This window comes from Muntiacus reevesi, chromosome X, assembly GCF_963930625.1.
Source record: "Muntiacus reevesi chromosome X, mMunRee1.1, whole genome shotgun sequence".
Classification (NCBI taxonomy): domain Eukaryota; kingdom Metazoa; phylum Chordata; class Mammalia; order Artiodactyla; family Cervidae; genus Muntiacus; species Muntiacus reevesi.
The window spans coordinates 120,547,039-120,570,279 of NC_089271.1; the positions used below are offsets into that span (position 1 = coordinate 120,547,039).

Here is a 23,241-nt window from a genome sequence, read left to right on the forward strand (position 1 = left end):
TCTGCGTCTCTTCTTCTGCCCTGTATATAGGGCCATCGTTACCATCTTTCTAAATTCCGTATATATGTGTTAGTACACTGTCATTTTGACAATTTTAAAGGACTAGTCAAAATTCTTAGCTTATCAGAGTATAAATAACATTTTGCAAAAACCCAGTGAATCAAAACTTAATGAGAATTTCAAATTGCGATGAAGTGTTTGCCCCTCCCACCCCCACCCCATGCCAGTAGCTCAACCAACAGTAAAATCAATCTAGAACTTTCAGCTGACCCACAAGCACAACCCTATACTCCAAGAAGGGAGATTCTGTAAGACAGCACACTTCAAACTACAACATCCGGAACACTGTCCTCAAGCCGAAACTCTGGGGACAATAGGAACCGGGGGGAGGGGGCTGGCGGAGGGGAGGAACTGTGGGTATCTAAAAAGAAAGGTCTCGACTTCATCTCCCACAATCCTCTGTCCTCACTAGAGTCTCTCCGCCAATGTCAGTATTGGATTCCACTCCCTCCACCAGGAAGAACAGCCTCCAACGACCTCAAACTACATTTCCCATGAGGACAAGGGCTCGGGCCTGAGGCTCCCCCGGTGACCAGTAGCCAATAGGAGACACCTCAGCGGCTGCAGAGTGGGTGAGAGTCCAACCTGGGCCTGGGCGCCGGGCCTAAGCCGGCAGCGCCAGGCGGGGCGTTCAGAAGACTGTCGCCCGGCGCCGTGCGCCGCAAGGGCACTGCCTGCCCGGAAGCTGCGGCACCTCCCGATTTTCCGCGGCTCTATAAGGAGTAGCGCTTCGGTAGCCGGGGAGCTGGAGGTCAGAGAGGCAGAAAGCCTGAGCCGCGGAGGCTGGGGACTTTGGGACTGAGGGGGCCTAGGGAGGATGGTGCTTCCGGGTCCGCGGGCCTCAGCCCTGACTCCACCCAGTTCCGCCTCCGAACGGGAGGGGGCTTCGGGCCGGGAGTCCGGGTGGGCTTCGGCTGTCTCCGCGCGCGTTCCTCTGGAGCCTCGGGAGCGTACCCTCTTTTCTCTTTTCCCTTAACTCTGCCCTCTATCTTTTTCCTCCACAACGCCATCCCGTATCCCCCACCCCGGCCTTGTGCCTCCTCAGACGTCTAAAGTTAGCGTTCTCCACCAGGGTCTTCCCTAGGCGGCGTCCGGGCTCTCCTTACTGCTTGCAGGAGTTGGGCGGTCTCTTTTTCCTCTCTCCTTTCAATTTGCACTTAGGGTTTGGGGACACACCTCTCCCACACACGCACACCCCTTTCCCTTTGGGGAGTGGGAGTTTCTTGCCACCCTCGGGGTGACTTTCTGTCAACTTTTCAGTTTCTACCTCTGATGGTGAGATCATGATCGTCGCCATCTCTTTATTGGCCCTCCAACCGCTTGCCCCTTGCCTGACCGGATCTTTGTAGCGGAAAGGGTTTCCCCTCAATTTTCGGAAGGGATGGGCAGCAGATGAGGGAAGGAATCTCGCTTTTGAGAAATAGGTGTTTAAGGTTCAGTGCAGTGTTCTGATGAGAATAAAAGGCAAATTAAACTTATTTCTTTTAAAAAACGAGCACTTTAGGGCTTTCCAGCAAGCGTTGATGTTGACAAATATTTAGGGGGCGCACCAACTACGGAGTAAAGTAGACTGTGCAAAACGACACTGTATTATTTTATTATTAAAAACGCGTGCAAAAAAGTGCTGAGGGGGTAGTGGAAGGGGATACTGATGAGGTGGGAAGGTTGATCAATGGGAAGTCTAGCCTAAGGGTGGAAGAGCTGAAGGCTTGAAATTCATCTGCTTCCAGACCAATCCTTGTCGGCTTTGGAAAGGAGATGAATTTTAATTTGGGCTTCAAAAGAGTAAAGGGGACTTGAAATGGGCTAAGAGGAGAGCGAAACTGCTTCCTGATACTGGGGTTGGAATTGGAGAAGGATAGAAGAGTTAGATACAACAGGTGAGCGTCCCTGAACTCAAGTAAAATGTGTCAGCAGGGATAGATTGGGAAAGAAATAGTGTTGAAAAGCTTGGGATCATAGGCTACTTTAAAAAATCCTCGTAGTTTGGATATTATTCTGTATCAAATAAAATTGAAAGCAAAAAATTAAGATTGGGTGATTTTTGTTTTTTCATCCTAGGGGAACCTGATTTGAGATCAATTCTTGGAGAGCACAAAGAAGTGTGGTGGTATGTTCCAGGTGTGAGTTTCATTTAAAACCAAGAAGAACTTTGTCTTATAGCCTGTTTTGTTTGTGGCTATTCTTAGCTACACTCTATAGTTGTCATTTTAAAGCCTGGTGATGTAAATTTATTAAGAAATGCATTTGCTGTCCTTGTGCATCATATTACCTGAATTGTAGTCAATTCATTGGGTAGACAATAGTGATCCCATATTGAGCCCTTATAATGTTCCAGGCACTATCATAAGCGCTTTGTTGCATAATATTAAGAGTCTTATGATGTAGGTACAATTTTTCTAGAAGAAACTAATATGTCAATAATTTAAGCAACCCGCCTAAAGTCACATCGTTTGTAAGGAGTTGAGCTGGGGTTTGGAACTCAGATTTCTGACTCCAGAGCCCATGGTCTGTCCATCATGGTTTGCTGGTCCCAATGTTCACTTTTGTTCTTGACTTTCCATTTGTGGTAGGGAGAGGTTATTGTGAGATACATTCGATCATCTTGGCAAAAACATGAGTGATTCACTTTTAGCTTCTATGTCAGTATGTATCTGCCGTAAAGTAGCTGCCAAAACCAAGTTAGCTTAACTGCTACTGCAGTGTGGCTAACTGAGTCTGCCAAAACTGTAGTCAGTATTACTATCTCTGATTTAGATGCTTCTCTTTATAAAACTTGTCATGCCTCTAAGCTATTTGGGCCTGGACAGAATTTTGCCTTTTATTATATTTTAGGCTTTAAGTGACCTTCGGGGCACTGGGTCTCCTCTATGACCTTTGCCCCACATGAAACATTGGAGATGCAACAGAGTAGGACATGTGAGCTCTCTCTAGGTTTAGTTGGGGAGATAGAGACCTGTCATTCTGAGATAATATAGTATGTAGTATAACAGAGACAGGTGCAAAGTGCTACCGGAGGATGGAGGAAGATGTGACTGTCAGGGAGAGTCAGGAAGAAGGCTTCTGTGAGGAGGTGACTTGTCAGATAGGTCTTGAAGGATAAGAAATTTATCAGGCAGGGAAGAGTGGAGGGGAGGCCTTGCAGATAGAGGGAGCAGTCTGTGAAAGATATGGGATTTTTACAAGAGCAAAGGTGTGTCCAATATTGAGGGATTCACCTTGGCTGGAGTGCAGATTGTTTGGGGAAAGGAAGGTATGATGGTAGAAGAGTCTGGAAAGATAGGTCAGGGCTGATTTGTGAAGAACTCTGAACTCAATGATGAGAAGTTTGGATGTGCTCACATAGGCCTATGTTTCTCAAAATGTAGGGCATCTACCACTGGTAGTTATGTTGTACTCCCACAAACATTTAAAAATTTTATATATTCTGATGTGGTTTATAAAAAGATAAAACCAAATTACGTCATCAAATCTAAGGTTACTTAAGATACAGCTTAGTGAAAAGAGAAAGTAACCAGTTTTAAGTTGATTTAAAAAGAAATAATAAGTAAATAATAGTACATATGGTGTGTGAATATGGGAAAATCAGCAAGTAATATTCCAATGACTGAAACTTGGAAAATAATGCTTGTTGGCAATAAAAAGAAAAACATTAAAATGCTTTAGATGAGGAATGTCGTGATCAGGTTTTCACTTTAGGATGTGCTAGAAGGGGACGTGATCAGTTAGGAGGCTGGCAGTCTATTCCAAAGAGAGACGGTGAGGACCCAGGGAGCAACACACAGGAGGAGGGAACAGAGTTGAGAGACATTTAAGAGGTAGAATTTGTAGGACTTTGTAGGTTTGAATATTATTATTTTATCAGTTTCCAAGGTGGTGCTAATGCTAAAGAACCTACCTGCCAATGCAGGAGACATAAGAGACGTGGGTTCGATCCCTGGGTCAGGAAGATCCCCTGGAGGAGGAAATGGCAACCCACTCCAGTAATGTTGCCCAAAGAATCCCATGGACAGAGGAGCCTGGTGGTCTACAGTCCACAAGGTCACAAGGAGTCGGACATGACTAAAGTGACTAAGCATGCAGACACGCATTTATCAGTGTCATCTGAACTATTTTAAAAGACTGTAGGTCATGTGCCTATTATCCTTTTTATGCTAAAATGAGCATATATTGCCTTGATCAGGCTATGTACGTATATCCATGAAGGTAACAGTGGAGGCTGTTGTCATGAGTGGGTTTAGATTATACACAAGCATTCTCACTGTCTTACCGAGTATCCTTGAGAGATACAATATACAAGGAGTTATACAAGGAGTATGAGTGTGATCTGTGATCCTTAGCCATTTGAGAAAGTCCTTCAAGACTCAGCTTAAATATCAGCACCCCTGTGAAGCACCCCTTTCCTATAACTCCCCCTCCCTCCACCACACACAGACACACAGACACACACACAGAAGTGTGCGCATGTGCATGCACACAGAAAGCAATAGTAGGCGCCTGGCTTTCACAGCACCCTGCACTTACCTCTTTCCTCTATCCTGTACCAATCCATAGTGTGCTGGTCTGTGGATGTGTCTGTCTCTTCCCTAGACTGTGAGCTCCTTGAGGGCAGGGACCGGCTCTTATGTATCTCCACACCCAAAGCATCCAGAATAGTACTTAGTGCATGGTAAACACCTAATAAATGGTAATTGGGTGAGAAGAATGGATCAACATATTTACATGAATATAACTCTGGACCTTGGTCCCACAGAGTGCCAAATACCATAAGAAGATTAGCTGTTTGCTGCCTTTGCTGCTTTTGCAGAATGTAGTAGTAAGTTAAAGTGACTTGGGTGTATAACTTCACTAGAGGTTTCTTTTTCTTTTCATTTTCTCCCACTCTCCTGTGGTTTCCCTTATCTTTTTTTTTTTCTCACATTTATCCACCCAGCCTGCTGTTCCTTAGGCCTGGCCATTGCTTCCCTCCTCTTGACAGAGTTCACATTGCTCCTGCCCTGATACTCTGCCAAGGATCCACCACTCCTCTCTACCCACCAAATCCAGTTGATTTCATCCTTGAAATCACTCTGAGAGGGGTCTCCTCCTACTCATAGACACTACTAGTGGGGCTGTAATTTGATCCAGCCTTTCTGGAAAGAATGTGTCAATATGAATCAAAAATCTTCAAATGCAACATAGCTTTCAACTTCTAGGGCTGTATGCTGAGGAAATAAATGTGAAGTTTCTAAAAATTTAGCTCCCAGGATGTCTAGCCCAGAATTGTTTATAATAGCAAAAGAAAAAAGAAATAAGGAAAGAAAAAGAAAAAAATTACATTTTAGATGTCTAATATTAGAGGTTTGAATTAAATCTATTATGGTACATCTATGGATTACTAAATAACCATATAAATTGATGTTCCCAAAGAATATTTAATGATGTGGACAGTTTATGATATATTAAGAGAATATTCAAATTATAAAGCTGATAGATCTCTTTGCACACACACACACATACACACACACACTTGACACACATGTACACTCACCCCCCAAATCAGTGTACATATATACATAGGAAAAGTCCCAGAATGTTAAATACATAAAAAATTATTGATGGAGTTTTCCTGTAAATAGATTACGTGAGTTCTATTTTTAGCCTTTTCCATATTTTTGCTAATCCTCTATAATAATATATTTGTACATTTTAAAAAAGTTATTTAAAAATGCTTTCCCCATGTCCACCGCTATTACCATTGCCTTAGTTTTGGGCACACTGCCCCCTCCTACCCTGCAACACACATATGACTTCTACCCAGGGTTACTACTGCCTCCAGCCTGCCTCCCTTCCAATCCTTTCTCCACCAATGCTGACAGAATGAATGATGTTTCTAAATCACAAGTCTAAAGCTATCCAGCTCTGTATAAAATAGTTCAAAGGCTGCCCATTGTCCTCAAGATAAAATCTAAATTTCTTAGACTGTTTATAAAGCCTTTGAAAATCAGTTCCCTGCTTTTCTTTCCAGCGTCACTTTTTCCTGCCACAGCTTACTTTTCTTGAAGACTTAGGTCAGTGACTGATGCCTAATAGGTGTTTAGCTAATGCTAACCAAATATTGGTGTTCATTGTATGGGTTAACTGTTGTGTGCCAGGCAAGTTACCAGTGTTTCATTTCATCCTCAGAGTAAAAATGTTAAATACACACAATAGTTATCCCTATTTACAGATGAGTAAAACTAATTAAATACAAGTGGTAAGAAAGTAATCATAATAAAGAACATTTTTTTAACAGAAAAATCAAACTCCTCTATCATAATACAGCTTTCATTTTTCTGCGGCCCCTGCCAGCCTTTGTCAGTATGCATCCAGACTTGGTTCATTCCCCTGGGCAAGTTATATGTGACCACAGCATAACAAGAACAGTCCAGACTGACATGATCTCACTACATCACTATTCACATTGTGTTAATGTACAGAAATCATTCCTTTGTGTCTACAACACTTCATGCAAGAGAGACAGAAGAGCTCCAATTGCTCTGTTTTTCTTTCTGTTTTGAAATTCTATGTCTTTTGGGATGGGAATGTCAGCAAAGAGCTACAGAAAACTGTGATAGAATTGAATGTACAAGAAACAATGTGTCTCATGGGAGCCAGTGTCATTGGTTAATTTATTTTTTTTAAATGTCATGTAGATGTATTTTCCAGCAATCTGTCCCCAGGGAAGACCTTGGTTGAATTCAACTGTTAATCCTATTTACAGAATGCAGCTCATGCATGCACTATATTCTTGCATTGTTAAGTGATCTTAGACATATGTAGTGGATTACCATAATGATGCACAATCAGGTGAATATGAGATATCTGATTTTCTCTACAAAAGCATATCGGTGTTCATATTGTCACTCAGGATCCTGCCATGTGGTCTTTCCTTCATTTTCCTTACAAATAATACCCATTGTGCAAAAATGGATGCTCTTTAAAGGATAGAGGTCCTAAGCATGAATTGTCAGAATAAAATGATATTGCCTTGTAAGGAATTCTCACCGTTGTATACTCCAGTAAAAAGAATGCATAGTTCTGCTCCATGATCAAATAAGTTGAAATTGTAAGTAGAGTTTCATTTGGTGATTTACTGTGAGCTTACTATGTCCAAAGCACTCTGCTAGGCACTGCCCTAGATACTTGTAAATACCCCCTTTTCTTGCCTTCCAGACAGACATCTCTGGTGATCTAGTGTACATAAAACAATGAGTGTGAAAGAGCAAAGGAAAGAAAGAGAAGCTTTCATTAAGCAAACCTATCATATAAATGAAAATTTACTCCACTGAAAATTGGGATACCTGCCAGTAGGGATTTATTCTTTTTTTTTTCCTCTGTCTTTTTCCTCTGTGGGATATATAGGCAAAAATGAGTTCCCAGATAGCTGATAAGCAAATGATCTACTTCTCTATTTACAAACTGTTTGAGGGAAGAAACGGGGACTTTCTGTACGTCCAGCCCTGCACAAACCTGCTGGGGATGTTGTGAGAGTTATGGCTGTGTCAGCTTTTCCAGGGTTTCTGTCTCTACTGCGGAGATTTGGCAGACACCTCAGACAAATTTTATGTCTCTTAAATCTTCCTCAAGCTAGACTTGGCTTTTAGATTTATATGTACAAAAAAAAAAATGCGAAGTGTTTACCAGTTTGACATTTTTGAAGATCAAAACAGACTCCGTTTTTTAAAAAAGTTCAGCACACACCTCAGTTTAGTCTACAGAAAGGGCTAATTGCTTTTGCTATTTGTTTGAAACAGCTGAAATGTTTACTTTCTAGAAGTGGCAACTGATCATATGTCTAAAGATTTATATGCCATGTCCCAATGTTGCTTCCTCTTTTTCTTGCCTGCAAAGTCTCAAGTTTTGCTATAATCCTCATTGTCTTTTTTTTTTTTTCCTTTACTGATATGTAGTAGAAAGTGCTGTAGGATGAGAGGTCTGGGGACAGATATTGTCAATCTAGGAGAAAAATAAAAGATGGTTTTTGTTAGCTCCTCCCTGTCCCCCTTTCTGGTTCTCAGTTTTTCAATAATCCCTTAAGCACGATAATGATAGGTGAGACTAGGAACTGGAGAACTTTCCATGACTCCATTAATAAGGCTGGTCCAAATATATCAGGCAGGGAGAGCACAAATACAAGTTTGGCTGTAATTCAGAACAGTTGAAACACCGTGTAGAGAATATTACATAAACAACATGGCTTCAGTGGTAAACTGAAGACGACTTGGGGGAAATCCCTAGTAAGGGTCCTTCTCATCCACTCCAGCTGCTCTTCTTAGCCAGCAACAACTGCTAGTAAGAGCTTCCTGGGGTCGAAACTGTCCCACAGTAAGGCCCCATAATATGTCCTCCTACCATTTCTTCTTCAGTCAAGTCCTCAAACACACTTCACTAGGATTACTTTGGTCACATAATATTCTAATTTTCACCTTTCAAGAGATGCTTAGTTCGAATTCAAGGAGCACTTGATATTCAAGCTTATTCAATAGGCATTTAAGCACATATACAGGACCAGATCTTTTGCCAAGTGCTAGGAATACAGTGATGAATTAGAAGTTGTCCCTGCCTGCCCTTAAGGAGCTCACAGTCAAGTTGGGAAGACAGACACCCAGACCAATCATTTTATTACAATAACAAAGGTGCTCAGAAAAAGAACTATGTTATAAGGTGTCCTGGGAACATGATGGAGGAAATTACTCTTAGGGGTGGGCTCCTTACAGACCAGAGTCTAGCTGTGCTGAGTCACAAAGATGAGTGGGCATTGCCTAGAATCTTGGTGGACAAAGGGGTGGTGGGAAAGAATTCCAGAAAGAGGGAACACAGCACATGCAAAACAGTCACATGTGTAAAAATGAATTGTTCAGCAAAAGGTGAGATATTGTGTATGAATCACTGAGAGTATAAAAGAGGGCACAGGATAAGGATCTGGGAAGGTTTCTTGTGGCCAGTTGGTGAAGGAAGTCTGTTGTTAAGGAGTTTGACCTTTATCCTATAAGCGGGGATGAGCCAGCACAGGGTTTTATTTTATTTTATTAATTTTTTATTTTTTAGCACAGGGTTTTAAATGGGGGCATAACATGATTCGATTGGGGGATGGGCTTTATGGGGAAAAAACTGGAGACAGAAAGTCCACCTTTTGATTTGGGAAGTGATTAGGGAAGGCAGTCTGAGAGACCTTTTCTGATCACTTGCCCCTATTCGGGAATGCCATCTCCACTAGGTTGTTCACTATACAAGGATCACTGTGAATAATCATTTCCTTCTACACACAGGACAGCGCTTCCTGCACACCTTCATGTGTCGCTTAGCTGAATATTCATTCTTTCCAACTCAGACCAGTGGTCCCAGTAGTAATTGGGGCTTGATTATCAAGAAGGAAATCAGAGTTTCAAAGCATAGCTGCTAGTTCAAAAAACCGTCTGAGGCTTATTTATTGATTACTGAGTCAGTGGGCCTGAGGGAGAGAAAAGGAGAGAGGGTGAAGAGGTGGCACCCAAAAAAGGGCACCTAGTAACACAGATGAAGAAATGACTGCAGTGGTCTAGTTGTCTTTACCTGAGTTGAAAAACAAATAATTTGAGAACTTCCAGTTACACACAGACAAAAAATGGGCAGCACCCTTGGAAATCCCTAAAGGCCATATTGAAATAAGGGAAGTAGAAGATATAAGGGCCAGAAGTACATGCATATAAAATAAATGCATGATGAAGAGAACTGTGCCCAAAGGGTCCTATTTAGCCAATCAGTTTTGGAGCATATTATTTCTCTGACTCAGATACTATAAATGGCTTCCCATCATCCATAGGATGAGGTCCAAACTCTTTAGCCTGGCATTCAATACTTTATGCGGTCTGGCTCCAACCTGCCTTTCCTGTCTTCATACTTCTGTCTTAACAGAACTTATCTGGCCAGCTAGTTACCCTCTTAGACACTGCTTTGGCTTTCCCTCATCTATACTGTGAGCCCTCTCAGGGTGGCAACTATGTTTTTAACTTTGAATCTGCCACAGTGCCTAGCACAGTGTATTGCATGTAGTAGGCACCCAACCAGGTGGCGCTAGTGTTAAAAACCTGCCTGCCAATGCAGGAGACTTAAGAGATGCAGGTTTGATCTCTGGGTCAGGAAGATCCCCTGGAGGAGGGCATGGCAACCCACTAGTATTCTTGCCTAGAGAATCCCATGGACAGAGGAGCCTGGTGGGCTACAGTCCATAGGGTCGCAAAGAGTTGGACATGACTGAGCGACTTAACACACACACACACACACACACACACACACACACACACACACACAAATATATATCTATGGGTTGATTATTGTTCCTCATTTCAATTTCTCTACTTGTTGTTCAGTCACTCAGTCGTGCCTGACTCTTTGCGACCCTGTACCGTGACTGCAGCATGCCAGACTTCCCTGTCCTTCACCATCTCCCGGAGCTTGCTCAAACTCATGTCCGTTGAGTCAGTGATGCCATCCAGCCATCTCATCCTCTGTCATCCCCTTCTCTTCCTGCCTTCAATCTTTCCTAGCGTCAGGGTCTTTTCTAATGAGTCAGCCCTTCACATCAGGTGGCCAAAGTTTTGGAGCTTCAGCTTCAGCATCAGTCCTTCTAATGGATATTCAGGACTGATTTCCTTTAGGATTGACTGGTTTGATCTCTTTGCTGTCCAGGGGTCTCTCAAGAGTCTTCTCCAACAGCACAGTTCAAAAGCATCAATTCTTCAGCACTCAGCCTTCTTTATGGTCCAACTCTCATATCCATACATGACTACTGGAAAAATTATAGCTTTGACTAGATGGACCTTACTACTATGCACCTAATATCCTCTCTACTAAAAATGGCAACTGAGACACTAAATGTAAGGGGCCAGTTTTCAATAAAGTAACTTTAAAATTTTTATTTTGAAATAATTTTAAATATAGAAAAAATATTTATAAAAGAATCATATAATTTAGAGAACAGGTGAGGGCACTGAAGGAGGCTTCCCAGAAAAGGGACACCCTGGTTACTGTCTTAAAGACTAAGTCATTATTGATATATAGCAAAAGAAAAAAAGGAGAAAAATAAAAAAAATCATATAAGGACTGTCATGTATCATTCACTCAGATTCACCAATTTTTAATGTTTTCCCCTATCTGATTTATGCTTCTACATATAGTTATTTTGTTCTGAAACATTTGAAGTTGAAAAAGCTATCCCCTTTACCTACCCTTCTCCTTTTTCTCTCAACCTTTTATGATGAAAAAATTAAATATATAGAAAAGTTGAAAGAATTACACAGTGAACACCCATATACCCACCATTCAGATTCTAGAATTAGCACTTTATTTGCTTTATCACCTTTTCATCCATCTATCCATCTATCCATCCATCTATCCATCTTTTTATGCATTTCAAATCGGGTTGCTGACAGCTATATAATTCTAAGTTCTTCAGTATGTGTATCATTAACTAGATGAACAAACTATTTTGTGCTCTGAAATCAAGCTGTTCATCCAATTATACCTGTGTTTACTGTGTTACAAAAATTCTGGTCTACCTGTGGATCTTAGATCTGTTTGGCCATGGGACACAGGTCTCTGACTCACTTTTGGATGATGTCCCTCCACTTCACCTAGTGCAGTGCCAGACACACATTCCATAAACACCACTTGACACTGATGAGCAGGGACAGAGCTAGAGCTAGGGGAAGAATCACAATGAAACTAGAATTAACTGAGGGAGGAGAGGTGTATATGCAAAGAGGGCCATGAGGGGATGAAATAGAAGCTGGAGCTTGAAGAATTGGGGGAAGATGGGGGCCTTAGACCACCTGGTACTTTCAGCAGTACTTTTATCTGCTACTTTCCAACCCTCTTTTTAGAAGGAGAGATTCCAGGAAACTAGGGACAATTGCTGCTCAGCAGAGTACATGACAAGTTTCCTTGCTACTACTTAGGCACCACCAATTAGTATAATCATGTCACTTCATGAATATGCTAATCTACAGCAAGACACAGCTTAGTTTTAGAGAGTATGGATGGGCCACTGAAAACCTCTTTCAAACTAAATCTGTGCTACAGGCCAAAGAGTACTTGAGTTCAATGAACCCTAGTTTCCTTTCTCTTTATAACCTTTCCTTTCTTGCTCTGTTGCTTATGAATACAAGTACAGCTTTAATATGCATTTATTGAATAATTACGTTGTGCCAAGCACTGTGCTAGTTGCTATCACACCATTAACACTCCAACAACCCAATGAGTAAGTACTACTTCTTTCCCCACTTGCCAGATAAGAAAACTTGAGACTCAATATGGTTAAGTACCTTGTCCATAAGCCAGAATTCAAGAAACTCAGGTTTGTCAGACTGCAGAGCCCAGTGGTCTTAACCATACTGTTGGATGAAATTTTTTTTAAATTGTCTATCCAGTATAAATGTAAGGAGAATTACATTTACTTTACTGTATTGACTCAGAAAGTCCAATTGAATCACTGACTTAAGAAGGAATTCAGCCATTCAGACTTTAATCATTAGAATGTTGGTACAGGAATGGATTCAGATTGCTTGAGTTCAAATCCCAGATCTATCGCTTAGCAGTTGGGTGACTGCAAGCAAGTTACTTAACATCAGTAAACCTCAGTTTCCTTGCCTATAAAATTAGGATGATAATACCTACCATATAGTTGTGTTGTGAGGAATGATTTAAAAAATAAAGTATCATGCCATGTTTGGCATGCAGTAGGTACTTTGCATAATTTAGATCACTTTCTTCCTTCTTCCTTTTAGGGACCAGACCACTTACCTGTAGCTTTCATTTGAGGAAAACCAACTGCTCCTGAAACATTGTTTGAAGAGAAACATTCTGAAAAGGAGTATTAGGCTGACTATTCCTAAGTCGCATTTGCCCAGTGAGTAAAGACAGTTGCCCAGCTCTAATATGAAGCATTTTCAAAAAAAGCTAAAAACATGAATTCTTAGGAGAGTTGGGGTGGTCCATCTCTCTGCTTCCTGAAGATTAGGGCCAAATTGTGACATCATCTATTTTGTTGCTAGACTAAATTTCACAATTCACATAGAGTATTAGACCTGGGATATTGGCAATCCTACCCCAATCATTTCAAAGAAAGCAGGCTGAGTGAAAAAGAGGATAAGTGACTTGACCAAGGTCAAACAGTGAAAAAAAAATAGGAGAATGCAGTTTTCCCAACTCCTAGTTAGTGCCGTACTATGGTTCATTCTGGGCTCTCAGGCAGGTGAAAACAAGTCTCGATATGTGCTCTTTGCAGGAGCTTGAACTGATTGGACTCTCAGGGTTTGGTACAAGTTTGATTGATTCAGAAAACATGAAGCATTGGTCTAGTTCAAATCAATTCACTAGTTGTTACTGCTTTTAAGCTATTAACAGTTCCATTTTGTTGGGATTTAGAAAACTAGTGTTGTTTCTTCTTGTTTAGGTTCATGGTTTGGTTCAAGTTTCATTGTTATTTGAAATCTTGCACTGGAATTTTTGTTTTTTACAAAAGTACTCGGTATCCAAGGTGGTTAACAACAGGAATTCATTTGAAAAGATCAGTTGGGCATGGTGACAGTTGCTGAGAAGGAGCTCAAGTGGATTAGGGGACCACTAGTGTTTATATACTGGAGATTGAAATTAGGATGATAGAAACATTGCAATGGTTTTTGATGTATATGTTTGTCTATTTGTTTTTATCAGGATTCTCTGATGCTTTAATTTCCATTCTTGCTAATATGGGTTGAAACTGCTGCCTTCCACCCTTGTTTATTGCCTTTGGGGACATACTATCAGTTATGTTCTAGATATGATCCTCACCTTTTGACAAAAGATCATCTTTGCTGTCCTTTCCCCTTTACTTTGAACGGCCTTTCTGAGGAACTTGGGAAATATGAATTTCAAGCTTAAATGTGTGCAACAATTCAGTTGCAATGCCCAATGGCAGATCAGCTTGATTCTGAAATACCGCCTTTGTTCCTTTCTTACCAGTGTGTATTTTAAAGTCTCAGGCCAGCTTCCTTTGCTGTAACTAACTGAAGTTGGGCTGACAACTTTACTAGTGACCAGCCATGCCACAGATGTGTTAGTCACTGAGTTGTGTCCAACTGTTTGTGACCCCATGGACTATAGCCCACCAGGCTCCTCTGTCCTTGGAATTCTCCAGGCAAAAATCACTGGTGGAGGGTTGCAATGATGAGGCCCCCTAGAGAACTGTGTTCTACCCACCTGGCTTTCCAAATGCCAAAGGAAAGTTCTGGTGCCAGGTCTACCAGTGCTTTTTCAAGCTCTTGACTGTTTACCTAAGCAGTTGGAAGGCTAAGATTACAGCTATGGTAGTAAAAGGGCCATTTCTAGTACCTCAGAAGGCAAGTACTTTCTAGGAGGTGAGGTTTTGGATGATTCTAGCAAGTGTTTTTCTGCGTGGGGGAAAAAAGCTCTCACTTCAGATTCTTTTACTCTCCTTCCCTCCCCTCTCTTCCCCTCTACTTATCCATTTTCCTCATTGATTTAATATAGAATTTGGATACATAATTTACTGAAATTTTCAGTATTGGCAATGACATTCAAGGGGGGATTAGGAAAAAACGTTTTCTTTCTTCTCATAGGAAGTAGGCTAGGTACTTGTGTGAGTTCACAGATGACATTGGAGGGGGCCCAAGGGAGCTGCCGTCTGATATTTCTGCTATACTCCCACCTTTCTTTGGGCTGCTTCAGATTTGGCCCATGTGGACAGATACATACTTGGTAAACCACCATACAGATGAAAATCAGGACATGTGGGATTTGGCTGAAACATAGGCCCCTAGACGTTGCCTGGATCATTGGCCATCCCAGGACTTCATGTACTAAAACTGTGTCCCAGCTGAAGCCAGCTGGTCCCTGTATATATAGTATCAAAGCAGCTTGGAGCCTCATAAAGCATGACTTTGTAGTTTTACCTTGTGGATTTAGATCATCAACCTGAATCCTTTTCCACACACTGGGCAGTAAGGATGTACCAGGTTAATAGGAAGATTTAACAAGACGAGATGCTCATTGTCTAGTAGCTTGCATTCCAGATGGGACATAATACTAGACCTTACCAAAAAATTGACTGACTTTTTAGAAAGGAAAGAAGAAATTAGAAGGCTCCCATCTCTTTAATAAACTTTTGATGTATTATATATCAGATATTAAGGTTTTTCTTTTCAAAAAATTTTCTCCTGTGGAATTTTAAGAGCAAACACTACTTCCTTCTACTTTTAAAATTGGAAGAATTGGATAATGTTTCATGAAAGTATATTGGTCCTTTCTTTTTATTTTCCTTATATGATAGAGGTGTCTCATTTCAGTCATTTAGGCAAGGTTTGTCTCAGGGTATAATAATAATCCATACAATTTTATAGTCCTTTACAATTTACAAAAGCATTCTCATAACTATTATTTCATTAGCTCTTCATAGCAATCCTATGTACAGAATGGGTACAGCTATGTACAATTTATAAAATAAGGGAACTTATGCTCTAAGAAGTTAAATGACTTGTCCAGGGTAACACAGCTAGAAAGTTGTAGAACTGGAACCTGAACCCAGGTTTCCTAATACTCAACCCCAGTACTCCTCAGTTGTGTCATGTTTTCTTCCGAAGAGACTGTCTCCTTTTTCTTTCTACTCCTGATTCTTTTTGAAATAAGTCTAAAAAAAGGTGCTTCAGTTTAGCAGATGAGTAAGCTAAAGCACTTATAAAGTGCCTTCTTAAAGATCACCTATGGAGAGATTCCTGCACCTAGCTCTTAGCTTCTCACCTTGACTATAACTGAACTATTTTTAGGTATACATAGTGTTTTTTGGTGTTAAATATATGCACAAAAGTTGTGTAATCCATTGATTATAGGTATGAAAGCTGCACCTGGTGAATGGGACTAAGGATGGTTGGCTTAAAATGATTAGCTTCTTGCCTTTTTGTTAAGAGATGTCATATTCAGTATAATTTAATTTCTTTATACTTCCTTTGCTTCCAGACTTTTAAATACAATTCTTTAGGGAAAATTAGCAAATATTCATCCTGAATATTGATTTCTCAGGCACAAGGGTGGCAGGAGGAAAAAGAAAGCAGAGGGGTGACTTTCCATGCTCTATAAGAGTGGGCAGGCATTATTTTGTTTGGGGCTGTGAGCTAAGATTCCTTCTAAGGCATGCAAATCGTAAAGTTCTGATTTGTCAACTGCATGCTGTTTCTTTAGGCACTGATGTATGAAATCCCGAACGAATTCTCCGATGAACATACTGCTAATTGCTTCTCCACCTGCTCTCCAACCTCCGCCACCCCACCCCCTCCACTCCCAATTCAGCCTATAAGTGTCCGTCATTGGAGATGGATGGTGACACATGCAGTAATAGCAATTCATAAAAGCCAGTTCCAGCCCTTGTCTTCAAGGCTCCTGGATTTTCCACTGCCTGCTTTTGTGTAAGTGAAGTGGATGGAAGTGCTACTGGCATCGGAATCCACCTCCCTATGCTCTGTTGCTAGAGCTCAGTTACTCGGCTGGAGCTGAGCTAAACAGAAGCATCGGATCTGAGCTGAATTGTAGCTGGTTTTTTTTTTTTTTCCTCAATGGGGAGGTGGGTTAGGGGTAGTGTGTAGTGGGGGTTTGGGGTGCTTTGGCTTTTCTTTTTGTGAAGAGAAGAGGTTAAGGGGAGAATAACTCACGGTAGGATATACAACGTGAAACAGTTCCCTGAAGAGTGTCACGATGTTCCTAGTCCAATATTCAGGTATAGTATGTTTTATTTCATCTGAAAATTTTCTTTTGTTTCAAAGTGCATTCCTTTCTTATTTTGCCTCCAGTTCAACTGTACTGAAGGACAAATAATGTTCTAATGAGCTAAACAAAATAGCTGCATAAAATATGCCTGCCCCTAGCTATAATGTTTGGAGCAGATTGCTATGTAAGATCTGGGTTCTCTGTTAAATTGGTAGTCCCGATCCCTTAATTGTGCATGCTTCTCTGCTGTATTCTTGTATTGAATTTCTCAAGTCTTATGTCTGCAACTGGTAGTCTGTGATCTAGCCTAGAGTGTTTGCACAGAAGACAGTGCTTTGGAAGCAAAAAGCAATTTTAAAAACACTTAGTATGTTGTGTTTCTCTTGAGTTTATTAACTCTTCTATTTGTTAATTGGTTGTCTAGATTTGAGATATAGTTAAGAGTAAGTAAATTTCAAATAGGAAGCATTCCAGAACACATTTGTTTGGTAAATTTATTTTTATTTCATTAACTCAGGTTGATAAACATTATATATTATTGTTGTTTGTTCTCCTGGTAGAAAAAAAAGTGCTGAAAAGAGCAAGGCTAAACATGCCAGCTCCAAACCATCTGTATTGTAAAATATCATTGGACCAGAAGTGTTCTTTAAGTATTCTCTTAAGCTTTCAAAAACATATTGGTCCATAATAACGAAGAACTTGAAGACTGATCAGGTATTGGTGAATGTGTTTGAAAGGCTTCTTACATAGCACTTAATCAGAAAGGATCCTCCCAAATAAAAAAAACCTTGAGAAAGTTTCACTTTCTTGCCGAGCAGAACAGAAGCTTAGTTTCTACAACCACATGTTTTGATAAGTTTGAATATCATTTATTGTCAAGGGCTTACACCTCCATTCTTGCTTTATTGTCCTTAAAATATTGTGCTCCTGTGCTTAAGAGCTAAAAGATCATGTTCTGTTTTGATACGTGGTTTGACAGTTGATTTCGCTCCTCATTAATTGGACAGCATGCAGATGATGTGGAGAAGTGAGTGAGTGACAATATTTCAAGGTTACGCTGAAGAGCATACAGTGAACCTTAGTGCCTGGACCAACAGCTGCTGAATTGAATTGTCTGCAATTAAAGCAACAGCAGGTTTGTGTAGTCTCCCTGCAGCCCGTTTATTTGAATTTATAGCTTCAGTTTCTTCTTTGGGTAGCGGTTGGTTTGTTTCACTAAGTGTTGGAGAGTTGTGCTTGTTGGATGCTTTCTCCATAGTCTAATGCATGCTTGACTCCAGAAGAGCCGTCTCTGTACCTTTTTAATGTGTGAAGTTCTTGAGGTTTTTCTCTTTGGATTAAAACCAGAGACTATCTCGTTTTCTCCACTGCAAAACTAAATAGATATATTTTCATGGAAAATACCGCTTTATTCAATAAATAGAGATTTCTCATGGACCTGTGTTACTGGTTTAAATTTCAGGCAGTGAAAAATACTGGAAAATGTTATGTTACTGGAATTTCTATATCTGGAAAGAACTTCTCTATGCTAATAAAAATGTTTATGTTAAAAAAATAGTGACATTATCTCTTTGCCATCTCTGAATTCCAGGGTGACCTAATGAATAATATCAAAGCTAACTAGGTGGCTTTTATGACTGAGTTGTAATTGTATACTAATAGTGAATCCTTGCTTAATTTCATCATGATTTTTTACTCTATTAAAAAACAACTTATAATTACTATATAGCTGTTGGTTATTGATTCATAGTGGATATAATATAAAACATTTACACAATTATTTTACATATGCTTGGTCAATCTTTTCTTATAACCACCCTGTGTGAAGTCAAGTGGCATAATGATCTCCATTTTAGAGGTGAGAAAACTGAGACTTAGAGGATAAGTAACTGGCCTGACGTCTCACATCTAACAAGTGGCAGAGCCCAGACTCAGTGGTTAATTGATGTGATTCAAGAACCTGTGCTTTTTCTCACCCTTATACTAGGCTGCCTCTCAGTTGATGGGTCCAGGGTAAATTTGACTTAAGCTACTAGTCAAGAAGACTAAATTCAGTCATTTACTTAAAAAAATGTTATCTGATAGAACTCTAGAGATTTTTTCCAAGCTATTTTTAGCCCAACATTTATTTTAATATGTGAGTGCTTTCCAGATTAATTTTATAGATTATGTGGAAAAACATTAGTGTTTTGATTAATTTATACATCAATATGAATGAAGGTAGAGCCTTGTAAAGTTATTGAGAAGTAAAATATTGTCCAATTGAAAAAGGTTAGTGTGGAATATTTTCCTTCTAAAACAAGCTCATTTGTTTTTAATATTTCTGCTCAAGAAACATATACAATTGTTTTGGTAAAAGTATGTGTATACTTTAAAATATACTGGCCAAGTATGAAGGGCTTATGTTTTAACATTTGAGTATTTTATCCAGGTCAATAGAAAAGATATACAGCTGGCTCAGTTTCACACTTTTCTTTCTATTTTTATCTATCTATCTATCCATCCATCTATGTATTATGTAAAATGGATGAATTTTCTCATCTTTTAAAAGTCCCAAATGGTTTCTCAATTTTAAATTCATTCATTTAAAGGGGAAAAAACACAGGTTCTATCCCACTGAAAGGAATACTGTTTAAAACTGCATTATCACTTCAGCAGAAAAACCCAGATACTTGGGTAGTCATACTAGTTCTCTGGTAAAACATTCTTTAAAACCTCTTCAGGAAATATTCTTGAAGCACTCATTCTTTGACCTGAATTTATTAGAGACTGTGCCATGTACTGGGGAAGTGGCTGGATGCTCACATCACAGATAACTCTTCCTCAGCATTTGACAATGAATATTTGAGAATGTTGTTGAGAAAATGAGTCAGAAAAAAAGAAAAGAAAATGAGTCAGAGATAGGGCACGTATTGTTATGACCTGTTTATGAGACTTTCAGAAAGATGGTAATAGAAATATTGTCTCAGCTACCATGTAATTAGAATTTATCCTTATCTAAGATATCTTTCTACTTTAACATATCTTAAAGTAAAGCTATATGATTTCCTTCTAGCAAAAGGAAAGGAGGATAGTATAAAGCTCCTTTATCATTACTTAACTTAAATGGAATCTGACTCTTAAAGAAAATACAGGAGGGAACTTGAGGGAATGGGTGAAGGTTAGAAGGAAAACTAGGCATGTGACTGGAAGCACCATGTTAAACTTGGTTTCAGGTGGCAAGTTTCCTGTGCAGTCAGAAGCTCTGGCTAACACCCCTCAATCCATTCCACTTTCTGGAAATGTGCACTTTAAACATAAACAAAAAAGACCTTATTAGGATTTTTAAAGAAATTGATATTTTTTTTTCATTGGTGAAAGAAAGTCTTTCATCTGCAAAATAATCATTTTCCCCCCTGCTGTTTGAGGCCAAGAAAAATTAGAGAGGGAATAGATTTCTAGGTTCTGGCTGTTTAGTCTGGTTATCCGGTGGATTTTTCCATTCAGTATGCCTTTGAGTGTGCTTCAGGGAAGTGTAAGGCAGGTCTTATGAATGGGAGTATAAGGTTAGTTTACACCAGCCAGTATTATGTTGGAGTTGACTTGCACTAGCTTACTTAAGGGGAAGCACTAAGAATATTTACAAGTTGAAAAACTTACTCATATCTGTCTTTTTCCAAAAAGGACTTAAGATACTCATTTTAAGCAATATTAAAATCTGCTGCCTAAGCAGGATAGTGTACTGCAGATGTCCCCTGGGCTGCTAAACTATACTGATCACCACCTCTTAGATATAACACTGATACCTTCAAGGGTTATCGAACATTGAATACAGCACAAGTAAGTGTGTGTCTTTCACTTATACATACACATGATAATACTAACTAACATTTACTGAGTGCTTACTATGTGCCAGCCCATGTTATAAATACCTTATATGTATGAACTCATCAACCTTCACAGCATTCCTATGAGGTAGGGGATATTATTTCCATTTTAAGGGTAGAAAAAATGGGACACTGAATTTAAGTAACTTGCCTACAGATTGCACAATTACTAAGTAGCAGAATCAAGATTCAATTACGGAAGTCTGACTCCAGAGCCTATACCCTTAATTACTATGCAATATGTTGTATATCTTAAAGGGTGCTTCATTGAAGAAGCTATTTGCTCACTTGTGTACCACCCATAGAAGGTACCCCATTGTCCATACCTTCAGAAGTCATAGATGGTGTAGGACTGTCTGCTCACCAGACTGCAAGAATTATACTTTCTTTCTGACCCTAATTGCTGGTACTTTCTGTTGCCAAAGTCATGATGGATCATTGCATTCCCAGAAGCTTCTAAACACTGCCTCTACTCATACTCTTTCTTCAGAATTTCAGCTTTAAGAAGTCTCTTTCATATTCTGTTGCTTCTCTCTTGATTCCCAGCTTTTTTCAAGAACAAACATTGTCAACCAGAGTACAGTTTTTCTTTATGGAGCCAAATGACTAAATCATAGCACATCCTCTCAGCAACCACTCTCTCCCCACTCCATTTTATGCCCAACTGTTAGTGTTCTTCCTAAATGCAGATCTTATCATATCACTATTCTCCTCAAATACATTCTGAAGGATTTTTCTTTCCCAGACAGGCATTCAGTGCCATCCGTGGTCTTGTCCCAATTACCCAGAATGCATCTATGCCCCTATATCCCACTACACTGCTGCTGCTGCTAAGTCGCTTCAGTCGTGTCCGACTCTGTGCGACCCCATAGACAGCAGCCCATCAGGCTCCGCCTTCCCTGGGATTCTCCAGTCAAGAACACTGGAGTGGGTTGCCATTTCCTTCTCTAATGCATGAAAGTGAAAAGTGAAAGTGAAGTTGCTCAGTCGTGTCTGACTCTTCGCGACCTCATGGACTGCAGCCTAGCAGGCTCCTCCGTCCATGGGATTTTCCAGGTAAGAGTACTGGAGTGGGTTGCCATTGCCTTCTCCGTCCCACTACACAACCTTCTCTAAATCCTACTCGCTAGCCACTCTAGATCACTTGTAGGTCACCAGGTATGCTCCAAATTTTCAAGCTTCTGTGCTTTTTTTCATGTTGTTCTCTACATTTTAACTGCCATTGTTCTACCTTGCCTGTAACTCCAGAGCTACTCAACAGTTAAGGTTCAGCTGAAATGACACCTGCTACAGTATTTACTTTTGGTCTCTCTTCCTCCCCTAAATTGAGTTCCTTTAAGTTAAAAACCTTATTTTACTAATCTCTTAGCATATAGTCTAGTACATTGTACATACTTAGCATTTATATGCAGTATTTAGATCTTCAGAAATTACACCACCAAGCTTTCCGCAGGGCCTGAGAGTTCCAGAAACTGAATGACTATATAGTTTCTGTCATGCATAGATATTCTGGAATATTCTATTCAAAAGATTTGTTTCTAGTGTGTGTCTTCTTGATTTTCACCTCTGTATTTATCCTTGCTTAGATCTACTACACCTTGAAATCTCCTTCTTTTGCCTTTGTGGAACAGTTTTCACTTTTGTAGAGAGATAAGAGCTTGCCTATGTACGCATATTAATACTTTCCCATCCACGTAAATGAAGCAGAGTATGTAAACCAATCATTGGAATTTTTGATGCATAATCACAGTATTTCTCAAAATGTGGTTTGAGGATTACCCATGTCAGCATTACCTAGGACACGTGTCTAATATGCAAATTCCTAGATGCTCATTCCAGACCTATTGAATCACTCTATGAATTATCTGCATTTAGCAAACTCCACAGATGATGCTTCTGTACAACTAAATTTTGAGGACCATTGTCCAAAGTCAGAAGTAAAATGTTCAATCCTCATCTATATTCTCTGTAGATGCAAGCATTAATTAGTTGTGGAAAAACTATCATTGAAAATGGTTTGAATTATTTGGTCTAAACTCAAAGTCTTGACCTTGTTGTGTCTAGCCCAGTGCTGTCCAATAGAGCTTTCTGTGATGATGAAATAACCTCTATCTTTACTGTCCAACACGTGTCTATTGAGCACTGAAGTGTGGCTACTGAAGCTAAGGAGTTGAATTTTTAAATTTTACATAACTGTAATTAAACTGAAATTTTAAACACTTACATGTCGCTATTGGACAGAGTGTTGGAAGTGCAGCTCCAGAACCCTTGGCTATCTAGATGGAATAATCCTCTTACGTGTCTCAAAGGCTACAGTGATCACTGTATGGATCAGAAATCAAACAGGAACATTGTTTCCTTTGACACATAGGACATTGAATTTCTTTTTTTATGAATTGCTTAAATATTTTTAATATCCTAAAGTGGATTATCCTCAGAAGTGATTTAACAAATTATGATCTCAATTAAATTTACATTTACATTTACATTTAAATTCTACATTTCTATCAGTGCTATTTTTCTATTCATATTGGCTTACTATTGAGAGTTAACTGTTAAG

At 39.7% G+C, this 23,241-nt stretch overlaps 1 protein-coding gene across 10 annotated transcripts in view; it reads left to right on the plus strand.

The window, feature by feature from the left end:
- Positions 1–632: 632 nt before the first annotated feature.
- The window catches only part of ENOX2 (ecto-NOX disulfide-thiol exchanger 2), a 288,955-nt gene continuing 266,346 nt past the window's right edge, over positions 633–23,241 (plus strand). For 4 of the 10 annotated variants that reach the window (XR_010660424.1, XM_065915804.1, XM_065915802.1 and 1 more), the window contains exons 1-2: positions 633–811; positions 2,122–2,181. The gene's annotated coding sequence lies outside the window, so the exon portion shown is untranslated. Of the gene's footprint in view, positions 812–2,121; positions 2,184–12,845; positions 12,968–23,241 lie in introns of those variants that run through there. The other 6 variants (XM_065915795.1, XM_065915799.1, XM_065915796.1 and 3 more) reach the window with 4 other exon arrangements.